Genomic DNA, 13,340 nt, shown 5'->3' with positions numbered 1-13,340 from the left:
TCCTTAAATACCAAAGAACATTTCCCCCAGATCCCTGATTTTGTCTCTCAAAAGGATAGGGGCAGACAGTGGCAATATACACAGTGAAAGGACTGCTCAGGTGGCCCAGGGTGCAAGCACCATAATGTTTGAAAGTGTTAAGCATTGGGTAAAAGATGATGACAGGAAGAATTGAGATGATAGTCTCAAGTGCCTCAGCCACAGCTTGGGTTATTTGAGAAATGAAGGTTGTGCCATTGTTGCTCTGTAAAGAGCTGGGCAGATCAAAATGAGGTATGGTCTCCTTTAACAAAAATTTAGCCTTTTCAGTCCTGCAAGGGAAGACTTTTACACAATTAGTAAAGGTGCCAACAAAAATCAAAAGCAGTTTGAAGCCTCTACAAGGTAGGCATATGTGTATCTGCCAGTCCTCCCCTGGGTACGTATTCCTTGGATGGGTTTCAAGATGGGGTGCGGGGGAGGCAGGGAGGAGGAGGAGATAGAGATTAACAATTCCTTCAGGATTTACCTGAACACAAACCCAGAAGACCTGTCTAATTGTTTCTTCCAACAAGGGATTGGAGGACCTTTTCTCAATTCTAAAGCACAGGTGAGGGCAAGGAGTTCGATCCTCTTGGCAGAGACTCCAGGGGGATTGGCTTAGCCTCCAAGGTGGCTCACCACAGAGTAATCTACCTTCCTTTCCCCATTTTCAAGAAAACCGAACTCATCAGTAAGCCATTCATTGACTGGATTATGAGAGGAATGTTCTGCTGGTCAGGCCCACTGGAGAAGATGAAACCTAAAGCTTCCTCACAATTGTGAATGAGGTCCCTCAACTGAGTGCAGGGCTGAGAGTGTGGTCCACCTGAATACTCAAGACAGGATGTCTAACAGAGGAACTTGATACTCAGAAGCAAGCCAATGATGACCCTCAGCTTCCAAGATTTTCTTAATCTGGTGGGGGGTTAGACCCCCCCAGTGGTTTACCTAGGATGAATTTGGAGACTTCCTCAATTAGAAGAGCCACTGATCTGAGGCAGGAGGGCCACCCCAAGCACAGAGAGTCAAATTGCTTTCAGAAGTAAGCCAACAGGCCTGGGATGGGGGCAAGTAATTGAGTCAAGATCCTTAAGGTGCCATTTATCAACATACAGAGTAAAAGGCTTTTCTAAATTAGGCAAGGCTAATTCTGGAGCACAGGTCAGTTTTGCTTTCAAGATCATAAAAGCCTTAGTCTAATCAGGACCCCAATAGAGGAGTGTATCAGCGCCTTGAATAGCTACAAAACCTAGCCTGGAAAGTTGTTCCTTTTTTTATTATTATTAAAACTTTTTTATTTTCAAAACATATGCATGAATAATTTTTCAACATTGACCTTTGCAAAACCTTGCATTCCAAATTTTCCCTTCCTTTTCCCCTCACCCTTCCCTTAGGTGGCAAGTAATCCAATATATGTTATACATGTTAAAATATATGTTAAATCCAATATATATAAACATTTATACAGTTATCTTGCTGCACAAGAAAATCAAATCAAAAAGGAAAAAATGAGAAAGAAAATAAAATGCAAGCAAACAACAACAAAAAGACTGAAAATGTTGTTGTGATCTACACTCAGTTCCCTTCTGAATCAGGATTCAGATGGCTCTCTCTATCACAAGGTCATTGGAATTGGCCTCAATCACAGCATTGTTGAAAAGAGCCAGTCGATTAGAATTGATCAATGTATAATCTTGTTGCCATATATAATGATCTCCTAGTTCTGCTTACTTCACTCAGCACCAGTTCACATAGGTCTCTCCAGACTTCTCTAAAATTATCCTGCTGATCGTTTCTTAAAGAAGTGATATTCCATAACATTCATATACCACAACTTATTCAGCCATTCTCCAACTGATGGGCATCTACTTAGTTTCTTGCCACTACAAAGAGACCTGCCACAAACATGTTTTGCACATGTGGGTCCCTTTCCCTCCTTTAAGATCTCTTTGGGATCTTGGATCTCCATGGATGACACAGGAGATAGCTGACTTAGCCTCTTTGCTGGCAGTTAGTCTTCTTTCTTTGGAAGGGTTTAGGAGGTCTCTTTTCTGAGAACTTTGGAATCTTAGTCATGGAGAGGATGCTTTACCTAGGATCCATTGTTCCCAATCTGGACCCTGAGAGCTGCATCCTGGTGAACAAGAAAGTGAGATCTCTCAAGACACTTGTGAAAATCAAGTAAGACTTCACCAACCCCAGAGTTAGTGTGGGTCAGAACCAATACCATTAGGACATAATTACTTCCCCTTCCTGCTATTGTTCCATGACATCGTCAGCTTCCTACCTCAACCTAAACCAAATATGGGCAGCTATGCTCTTATTAGTCAAAGTTCAATTTCCCGGGATAGTTCCCCGTTTACAATATAAGATCTTCAGCCAATGAGGATGAGGGATTTTTGCATTAGGGAATATTTAACCTACTTCTATCTCTAAGGTGCTTCCTCCCTTCAATTGCTTGTTCCACTGTAGTGAATGTATAATAAACCTTCATTTTACTTCTAGAGCTATCTCCAGCTTTTTTTATTATATAATGGCCATTCACTGGGATTCCCCAGCTGAGACACTTAGGAGTTGGTGCTTCCCTTTTCTATTACCTCATATCTATATTATTGCTATAATCACATTAGGATTAGTTACTGTTGTCATCACAAATTGTCCATTTACCTTTTCAGTAAATCAATAAAATATCTAGCTGCTGCTTCTCAAATGTGTCTTATTATAGGTGTGAATCCGAAACCTAGTTTCCTTAATCATATATTATTTGGCATCACAAACAGGATTCAAGTTACAATATGCCATTTCTGAAGAACTCAACCAATAAAGTGTGTAAACAAGAGATCTCAAGAGGGGAGGTTTTGCCTTACTCCTCCGTGGCAAAGTGGTGAAGTGTGAGGCTGGGCTTGGAGAAAGGAAAAAAAAAAAGACAAAAAGTCAGAGAGAGCCAGCAGGTCCACATGACAAGAATTCACCAACCCAAGTATCTGTGGCAATAAAAGGAAAGTGTATTTCTTTTTTCACTAAGAAAAGAATTCTCTTAGCAAACAAAAACTCCGAATTCAATCAGGAGATTTTGTAAAAAGATCTGGTGACAGTACTTAGTGTTATGGGCAGATACTGGCCTAGGGCTAGGGACAGTTTGAGTTGAAATCACACCTGAATCTTCAATTTGAATAGAGAATCTCCAACTGAATGAGTAGTCCTAGACTAATCTTCAACTCAATAGAGGGTATAATCAGTAGTGAGTGTTATTAATGGGGGTTGTGCTGGTCTCCTTCAGGACAACAAAATGAAGCTACTTATCCTGATTCCCTGGGGAGAGTCTTTTACAGAGGCAAGGGTTCAAGAAGACTCTCTCCTTCAAGGAGTTTCAGAGAGATAGTTCAGGGTCCCCTCATCAGTTTCAGGGTTTCCACAGCAAAAGGGGTGGGCAAATGAGACAGGACCCTGTAAAGACTGGGGCAAAAGACTTAAAATTGTAGAGCCCTGACTGGTCACTGCTTGCTTATAGAATACTCCCATGGAAAAAGGAAAAGAAATGGTGGGAATTCTACTGTTCTACATAATAGCTATTCAGATATTATGCTAATACTGCTTATCAGTAAGATGTGTGATCAATGGGACAAAACTATTGAAGACAAGATAACTTTGGAGAAGGAAGCAGCTGAATTACAAGGCAAACTGTCTATGCTGCAATGTCAGGACTTTATTCTGAGTGATCAGGTATGAAACCATCAGGGTGTGACTGAGAAGACTGTGATGTAACATGATTTTGTGGTCTCCTGATTTTAAGGGGGGCTTCTGTTCAAATAATAAGTCAGGAAATCCTAAATCTGCCTCAGGGATTTCCCACATTCCCAATTTTAAAACAATCTCTAATTTTGAACCCCTCAATTCCTTGCAGACTGTCTGATGGTTTCTGGCCTCAGGATAATCGCAGCGAGGAAACTCTTGAGACAGTAGTGATAATCTGGTCAATAAGAACCAAATTTCTTTCTATCCATGATAGCAGCTGCCTCATTGTTCCTTTACACTGGAACAAAGTTATCTAGCAAAGTTAGCTATAGAAGTTATAGAATACTCCCATGGAAAAAGGAAAAGAAATGGTGGGAATTCTACTATTCTGCATAATAGCTATGCAGATATTATGCTAATACTGCTTATCAGTAAGATGTGTGCTCAATGGGACAAAACTATTGAAGACAAGATAACTTTGGAGAAGGAAGCAGCTGAATTACAAGGCAAACTGTCTATGCTGCAATGTCAGGACTTTATTCTGAGTGATCAGGTATGAAACCATCAGGGTGTGACTGAGAAGACTGTGATGTAACATGATTTTTGGTCCCCTGATTTTAAGGGGGGTTAGCTGCTGTTAGCTACTCCAGTTGAGTTGTTTTGCATATGACTAAACCAATACTTATTTAGATATGACTACCTTCTCTTCATTTAAAATCATTTTTTAAAAGTAGGATTCTTTTAAAATAAAAAAATCATTATTATTCAAAATTTCACTTTTAGTTTTAATTTTTTCAAATTTTCCATTCCAAATTCTCTGTCCCTCCAGATTCTTGAGAAGGCAAGCAATATAATGTCAGTTATACATGTAAAGTCATGAAAAACATTTTCATATTAGCCATATCACAAAAATTAAAAACTAAGAACAATAAGTGGGGGGGGAAAAGTGTGCTTTAATTTACACTCAGAGTCCCTGGAAATAGATAACATTTTTCATCATGAGTCCTTTGGAATTATCTTGAATCACTGTATTAATCACAGAAGTTAAGTCTCTCAGTTAAACAGCATTACAATATTCAGTTTATATATATTCCCATGTTTTTCTGTAACCATTAGTTTGGATGATAGAATTCTGATTGTTGCCCCCAGACCAAACCCCACCCAAATCCTTAATCACTCACTGACAGGTACAGATCTAGGTGGTCTGTGACTCCATCATACATCTAGTTCAGCCGTACTAAATTCTATAGAAATCAGCCAATCAGAAAATAGTATCAACAGGATGCAGAACAGAACATTAAACCAAAAAACTCAATACATCTTTCCCAGGCATGGTGTCTGTGCATAGTCCTTGTTTGCTGTACTTTGGGTAAATTTATGATGAAGTTGTTGAGGTCTAGCTTTGGGGTACCTAAATGAAATTAGGGTTAAGGTCTAGTGGCAGATTTGGGGTACAGATTCGGCGCAAGAGGGTCTAGTAGCGGCGCGAGTTCCCAATAAAAGCATTTATTGGCCCGGAGAGCTAGATTGATAAAAGAGGTTTATTATTAGATAAGCAAAGTTAAAGTATAGGCGAAGATAGAGATAAGGAGGACACTGGACAGAGGGTCCAATGGACAGAGGGTCCTCACATGGTAGCCATGTTTGGAATCTCTGTAAAGAGGGGTTCCCAGCATGGCCTTTTTATAATAGGAGACAGCTCGAGGAGCTTTCCGGTGTAGCCCCAAAGTTGGCTCATATCCGGGTGGGGCTGGGAACAGGTTAGATCTTCTATTCTTCTATTGGAATTCAAAGGGACCAGGATTTGTGAGTTAAAGGGCAATTTACATTATTAACTAGGAGAGGGTGGGAATCTAGAAAGGAATCTTTCCCGCATCAAAGTCAGGCTAATTATAATATCATTACCATACATTAATAACCTCACAGTGCTATTTTCTGTATGCATGCTGGGTAACCACTTGCAAAGTTCCATCAAAGTTAAGTTCTAACCACTCTATATTAGCAAATTCCTCCTGTACATATGTTGTGATGTAATCCTATTCCATAAATATCTTTGTCTTGCTTCTCTGGGCTGCTAACTCCTGCTAAACTCTCTGAAGGAACACAGCCCACTCTGAATGTATAATTCTCAATAAATCTTAATATAGTCCCTTAATAAATGAAGATAGGAGGAAATCTATTCCTTCTGTTTCCAAGATTTTGTTGCATTGGAACAAACAGGAGAAACTAAACCTGTGACTAAGTTAAATCAGATGGGATATTTTTATGTGGATTTCCAAACTGTGATGAGGATGAATTTTGATGTGCTGAATGAAATAGCCTCGTGAAGACATCAATTACAGACCCCTTTGTTAAATTGAGGATCTTGTAAAAATTGTGCATAAATCTTCCTTCATTTCCTCTCTCAGAAGGGCCCATTGTGACAGAGATGGATTTGGGCCACAGGAGATGGACTACTGATTGTCTTTCACTTCTATCTAACAGAAAATCATTCATGTTTGTCCTGTAGGACAAGAATGGAAAAAGCACTTGATTGGATTAAATTGTAGAAAGATATAACTTATGACAATGTAAATCCAATGGCAGCTCTCCACTAAAGTAATCTTCCACTCATCCAAACACTACCAGGAATTGGGGAAGATTAGCAATGAATGGCTCTTTGGTTGATTTTTATAGGTAGTGTAAAAACCTGTTGAGTTAAAAATATAATTGGATGGGGGGGAGCAGCTAGGTGGCACAGTGGATAGAACACCAGCTCTAAAGTCAGGAGGACCTGAATTCAAATCTGATCTCAGACACTTAATACTTCCTAACTGTGTGACCCTGGGTAAATTACTTAATCTCAATTGCCTCAGCAAGAAAAAAAAGATACAATTAAGGATTTAGAAAAAGTACAAAACAAATTGGGTAAGCCTGACCATCTGTGACAGGTTTTGTGAGAGCAGTCCAACATAGTTTATCCCATTTTATTAGCTCTGTCTGAGAAGAGAAAAGATCACATGCCGAAGAGTGAATGTAGGAACAAAAATAGTTTGTGGCCTTTGAATGTGGATCAGTAATAACTTATCACTGTCCTCCAATAGTAAATTAGTTTTGGAATAAATGGGAAAGTATTAAGTGCTTGCTATCTGCCATGTACTGTGCTGAATTATGGAGATACAGATACAAGCCTGCAAGACAATCCTTGTCCTCCTAGAGCTTACTTTCTTTTTTTTTTCTTTTCTTCTTTTTTTTTTTTTAATAGCTTTTTATTTAGTTATATGTATGGATAATTTTACAGCATTGACAATTGCCAAACCTTTTGTTCCAGTTTTTCCCCTCCTTCCCCCTACCCCCTCCCCTAAATGGCAGGATGACCAATAGATGTTAAATATATTAAAGTATAAATTAGATACACAATAAGTATACATGACCAAACCGTTATTTTGCTGTACAAAAAGAATTGGACTCTGAAATATTGTACAATTAGTCTGTGAAGGAAATCCAAAATGCAGGTGGGCAAAAATAGAGGGATTGGGAATTCAATGTAATGGTTCTTAGTCATCTCCCAGAGTTCTTTTGCTGGGTGTAGCTGGTTCAGTTCATTACTGTGGAGCTTACATTCTGAGTGAAGTACCACCAAACTCTTACAGTACCCCTGGGAGTACACGTACCACACTTTGGGGAAACATTGGCCTAGATCGTTTACCTGCTTTTAGCATCTTCGCTTCTTGTCACCCTGCATCAGCTCTGGTTACAGGCCTCAGTTTTTGTCTCACAGAGTTTCCAGTTCTCAGGGAATATTCCTAGACAAACCATCTCAAACTGTAAGTTCTTACTTGTTTTTTTTTTTTTATTTAATTTTATTTAATAATAACTTTGTATTGACAGAATCCATGCAAGAGTAATTTTTTTAAACAACATTATCCCTTGCACTCGCTTATGTTTCGTTTTTTCCCCTCCTTCCCTCCACCCCCCCCCCCCCCCAAGATGTCAAGCAGTCCTATATATGTTAAATATGTTGCAGTATATCCTAGATATAATAGTTCTTACTTGAGCTGAGCTATCTGGACCTCAGAACTCAACATCACCACTTGCCGCAAGGTTAGATATTGAGAGAGGGCTCTGAAGTTTAATCCCCTTCAATGGTTTTCTTTCTAGTTACTCCTATTCCTGCCTGAACTCATTTCTCAATGGTTAGGATCCTTCTACCCCATTAAATTTCTCCATCCTAGTGACTCTGAACACCAAGGTTTCCTTGTACAAACCTGGTTCCTACTCCCTTATTTCCATCCTCAAGATTCCACTACAGATCTTCTCACCCTTCACACTGTGCTCTCTGGGGTGCTTGCTCCATAATTAAGAAACTTGACTTCATTTTCAACCTTTTCCTCTATCCTTCCATTTTAGACATGGCTTCCTCCTCAATACACATCCCTGCCACATTTCCATTATTGGTGGCCCTTTGCCTCATTCTCTCTAACTCAATGGTTGTGGTAGAGGAGTTGGAATACTCCCTGTTCCCCCCATGTCACTTTTAGACTTTCCCTCTACCACCATCATTCAGTAATATCTCCTTTGGAATTAATTCATATTGTCACCCCATGAAGATTATGGTAGTTTTTATCTGCTAATCTCTAGGATGCTCTTAATGAATTTGGTTCCCCAACTCCTGCCCTCCTATTAGGGTGAGCCAACATGTTGATGTTCCCTCAAATATCCTAGCATTCCAATTTTACTCATTTTCCTATGATTTACTCCATCCCACTTCAGTTATGCTCAGAGATGGTCATGAGCTTGATCTAGACATTACCCCCAAATAATCCACTTTCATGTTTGTGAACTTTGCCCTGCCAAGTCCTACCCTTCTACTAACTCGGCTTTTATTCTTGTGCTGATGTGTGAAGAAAACCAGAGAAAATTAAGCTGAATTGGTTAGATATATTTGTTCCCTAATCTCCACTGGGCCCTTCCTTTGGCAAGGGAATAATTTATATCTTCCTAATTGATTCTTTTTTCACTCTGTAGTTTTTCCAAACTTTCATCCCTTCTTAAACCTTCTATGATTTTCATCCCCTCCTCCATCCCCTCAATGGAATCTTGCCTCCATATTTCACTAAGAAAAACAAAAACAAAAACAAAACCACTTTCTTCATATCTCACATCAGATACTTTCCCCCACTCTCACATCATTCTCTTTTCTCCCATGAAAAAATGGCCCCTCTTACCAAGGCAAAATTCTATCTGAAAATCTTCTCATGTTTTAAAAATATTTCATTTCTAGCTGTCTGCTTCCCTGCCTCTTTTTGAAGATGCTTAGGTCTCCCCTATATTTAAAAAACAGCCCAAAAAAACCCCCAAACCCCATCTCATTTGATCCATCCATTCCTAGCTATCATGCTGTAGCTTTTCTCCCTTTCATGCCTAACCTCCTTGAAAAAGCAATTGATAATTACTTTTCTTCCAAAATCTGGCTACCAACCTCTTCATTTAACAGAAAAATACTCTTTCCAACAATTCTTTTTGTCCAGTTATTCTTTAATTGTGTCTAATTATTTTTTTAGATATTTTTTCAAAATACATGGATAGCTTTCAACATTCACCGTTACAAAACCTTGTGTTCCATTTTTTTCTCCTTTCTTCCCCTACCTCCTCCCAAGTAATCCATTATATGTTAAACATGTGCAACTCTTCTATACTCATTTTCACATTTATCCTGCTGCATAAGAAAAATCACTTCAAAAAGGAAAGAAAATAAAACAAAAAGCAAACAAACAAAAAAGGTGAAAATATTGTGTTGTGAACCACATTCAGTCCCCAAAGTCCTCTCTCTGGATGCAGATGGCTCTCTCTATCACAAGTCTATTGAACTGGCTTGAATCACCTCATTGTTGAGAAGAACCCCATCCATCATAGTTGATCATCACATAATCTTGCTGTTGCTGTGTATAATGATCTCCTGGTTTTGCTCATTTCACTCAGCTTCAGTTCATGCAAGTCTCTCCAGACCTTTCTGAAGTCATCCTGCTGGTCATTTCTTGTATCTAATTCTTTGTGACTGCATTTTGGGGTTTTCTTGGCAAAAATACTGGACTGGTTTGTCATTTCCTTTTCTAGCTTATTTAATAGATAAGAAAACTGGAGCAGACATGGTGACTTGCCCAGGATCACACAGCTGGTGAATGTCTGAGCCTGAATTGGAACTCAGGTCCTCCTGACTCTGAACCTAGTGTACTATCTACTATGCAACATAGCTATCCCACAAAGCTTCTAATGATCTCTTAATTACCAAATCTACTAACCTATTCTCAGGGATTTATTTTTTTAACTTTTCTATTGATATTTTCTATAACTCTTTTCTCTTTGATTCTCTATTTCCTATTCTCTCCAGAGAGACAGTACTATCTCTTGGCTTTCCTCCTACATGTCCGATCACTCCCTCCCAGTATCCTTTGCTGGATCATTATCTTGGTTATAACTGCTATGAGTATTCTGGAGGGCTCTATCCTGGGCTATCTTCTCTTCTCTCTATATACTATTTCACTTGGTGATCTCATCAGCTCTCATAAATTCAATTATCATGTCTATGTAGATGGTTCTCAGATCTATTTATTTGGCTTTAACCAATCTTTTAGCTTCTAGTCTCACATAAAATAATAATAATATGATATACTGACAACTAGCATTTACATAATACTTACTATGCACCACTTACTGTGCCGAGAACCTTATACATATAATCTCATTTGACTCATCTCTGAAAGTCTTCTGGACAGCTTGAATTGGATGACCCATATACATCTTACACATGTCTAAACTTGAACTCATTATCTTTTATTGTAGCTCTCCATCTGCTGACTATATTTTCAATGATGAATTCTTTTCCTCCTCTTCCCTGCCTCCTGACTATTTTCAAGTCTAAGATAAAATCCTACCTTCTAATCTAAAATTTTTCCCCAACCTCCTCAATTCGATTACCTTTCTGTTGTGACACGGGAGCCACCTGCCAGTGGCTGCTGGAGGTCTAACTCAGACCTGTAGAATAGATCTCTCATATGAGAGGACGATGATGATACAAGGAGACTGAGAGGCAGTTGATGTTCTCCAACCTTTCCACTGAGAAGCCGTTTGTGTTGTCTGACCTCCATTTTATTTCATTCCCACTCCACAAGCAACACCTGTGTAAGCAAAAGCTGTCCGCAATTCCATCAAGTGTCATGATTCACAGCTGTGGAGGCTCTTGGAGATGAGATCTTCTCCAAATTATTATTACATAGTAATTTACATGTTGCCTCCCTCATTAAATTGTGAGCTCCTTGAAGAGTGTCATTGATATTTAATCAAATTGAAGCAGTAAAAAAGTACTTTGATCAGAGAGGTAATTAAGGCTGAGAACTACAACCTTTTGCTAGTAAAGAAATATTGGAACCACTATCTTTCACAGCTGTCTGTCCCTATCTATGTATCTACAATTGTATCTACATAAAGTTGACCTCTGCCAATTTATTAAGATGGCCTTTAGAATATCATTTGCATGAAGAACTAGAGTACATTATGAGATGCAAAATGGATAATTTTGATTATATTAAGTTTAAAAGTCTTTGTACAAAATTAATGTAGACAAGATTAGAAGAGAAGCAGAAAACTGGGAGGAAATTTTTACATCCAAGGGTTGTGATTAAGGCCGCATTTTTAAAATATAGAGAGAATTGACTCAAATTTATAAGAATATAAAATATTATAAAGAAAATAATGAAATAATTATATTAGGAATATTAGTAAAGTAGTAAGTTCTTTTAAAATCTAGCTCCTGTCAGATTATAAATTAAATTGTGGATTCAATTGTTGGAAATTGATATGAAATTTTTGAAACTGTTTAGTTAGAAAAGAATAAGAAAATAATGGTTTCAATGTGAATTTTGTATAGCAGTTGTCTTTTTAAGATGCCCTCATATGTGTAATAAAGAATTCTAAGATCTTATCAGCCCTGTGAGTAGAGTAAGATATTTTAACAACATTAGCTTATAATATTTAGCTCTGCATATTTTGAATTAGCACTGAATTTAAACCAGGAAAGTCTTATTTGTCTTATGTGATTTCATTTGGCATATGTATGTGTCACTTTTTTACTAATTGGGTCTTTGTTGAATTGTGTTTTGTGCTAATGTCTTTCCAGACTACAAAGATTGTGATATTAAAAGCTACTTATGCTAGTATGAATGTTTTCCTGTAAAAAGGTAATTTGAAAATGCATTTGTCTAAATTAATGCCATCTGATTGCTGACAAGTCTTATTGTGTGATGTTGTGAATATTATGTTTCTAAATTTTCTTGTATTACAAATCCCGAGAACCCAGTGAACGCAAGATTCTGTTCAAGGGATAGTAATGGTATCTATCATTGGAGATTGTAATTCTTTTTTTGATTTGGGTACTATGAAATTATTAAGTTTTGGAAATTATTGTCCCGATGTTAAAAAAAAAAAAAAAAACCTACAAATCCTTTAATTTGGTATGTTTTTAAAGGACCAAATAACAATTGCTTACTTTTTGGAAAGGAAAGAGGCAATGGAAAAGAGACCTCATATAAATCTTATTCGTATTTGTGCCAGCTTCTGCAAGGTCATGAATTATCAGCCTGTGAAAGAATTGGTGATTTGATTTATTTAGGGAATAGAATCTTCATCCCCTACTATACGCACTCCTTGAATGGGGGAGGGAGGAAGATTTTGTTTTTTAAGTGTATTATAGTATAGAAATTATTTATGTGATGATTTATGACTATGGAAATTCTGAAGTTAAATTTGTCATACTCTGCACTAACATTATATCTTTAACCAATTTGAGCTTAACAGACCCTAGTTTTAGAGATTTTATTTTGTCTTGGTGGCTAATACTTTAAAAGATGACTGTCTGTTAGTCTTCAATTTGCATTCTGTGAAAGATTCCTTTTGGATATCAGCAAGCACTATTTCTGTAAATTTAAACATTGTAATTGCGTTGTTAAATTCTGGTGGCTGCCTTTCACTATCTTTTGTGTGATTTAGCTTGGTAACTTTTATTTGCTTGCTAATTTAATGGCAACAACTCAGAGTGCAGACAACAATTACATAGAATTGTACTATGATAAAAAAGACTTTGCTGTTTAGGGGCAAATCTTTTAGGACTGTAAGTTTTTTTTAACTTGATTTTTAGGTTTATTTTGTGCTTGAGCCTATGTTTTACCATTTCCAAAAGAAAAAAAAAAATGCCAGCAGCTCAATGGGAATGAGGTCTGTGACCCATAGACAGCAGTAGGAATCATCACACATTCAGTCTTCGTAGTTCTCTCCTCCAATTCTTTATAATGTATGAGGATGGCTAGAAAATAATTTGAGGAAGCCTATTAGAAATTAGTATACTTAATACCTTTGATTTCATTATTTTTAGAAAGCTTTGGTCCTGACACTTCATTTAGGAGCCCCCTCTGCCTTTGAAGAAAAGCTGGGATTTCCAAGAGCACAGTCCAGCCGGGAGGAAAAGCCTTGAAATTCAGCTAGAAATGTGGCGTTGCGATTTGTTAGTGAGGCAGATGGTGGTAGGGAGTCTTCTGTTTCTCCTGTTCTCT

The sequence above is a fragment of the Antechinus flavipes genome, chromosome 1 (genome assembly GCF_016432865.1).
Source record: "Antechinus flavipes isolate AdamAnt ecotype Samford, QLD, Australia chromosome 1, AdamAnt_v2, whole genome shotgun sequence".
Lineage (NCBI taxonomy): Eukaryota > Metazoa > Chordata > Mammalia > Dasyuromorphia > Dasyuridae > Antechinus > Antechinus flavipes.
This window is presented reverse-complemented; position numbering follows the sequence as displayed.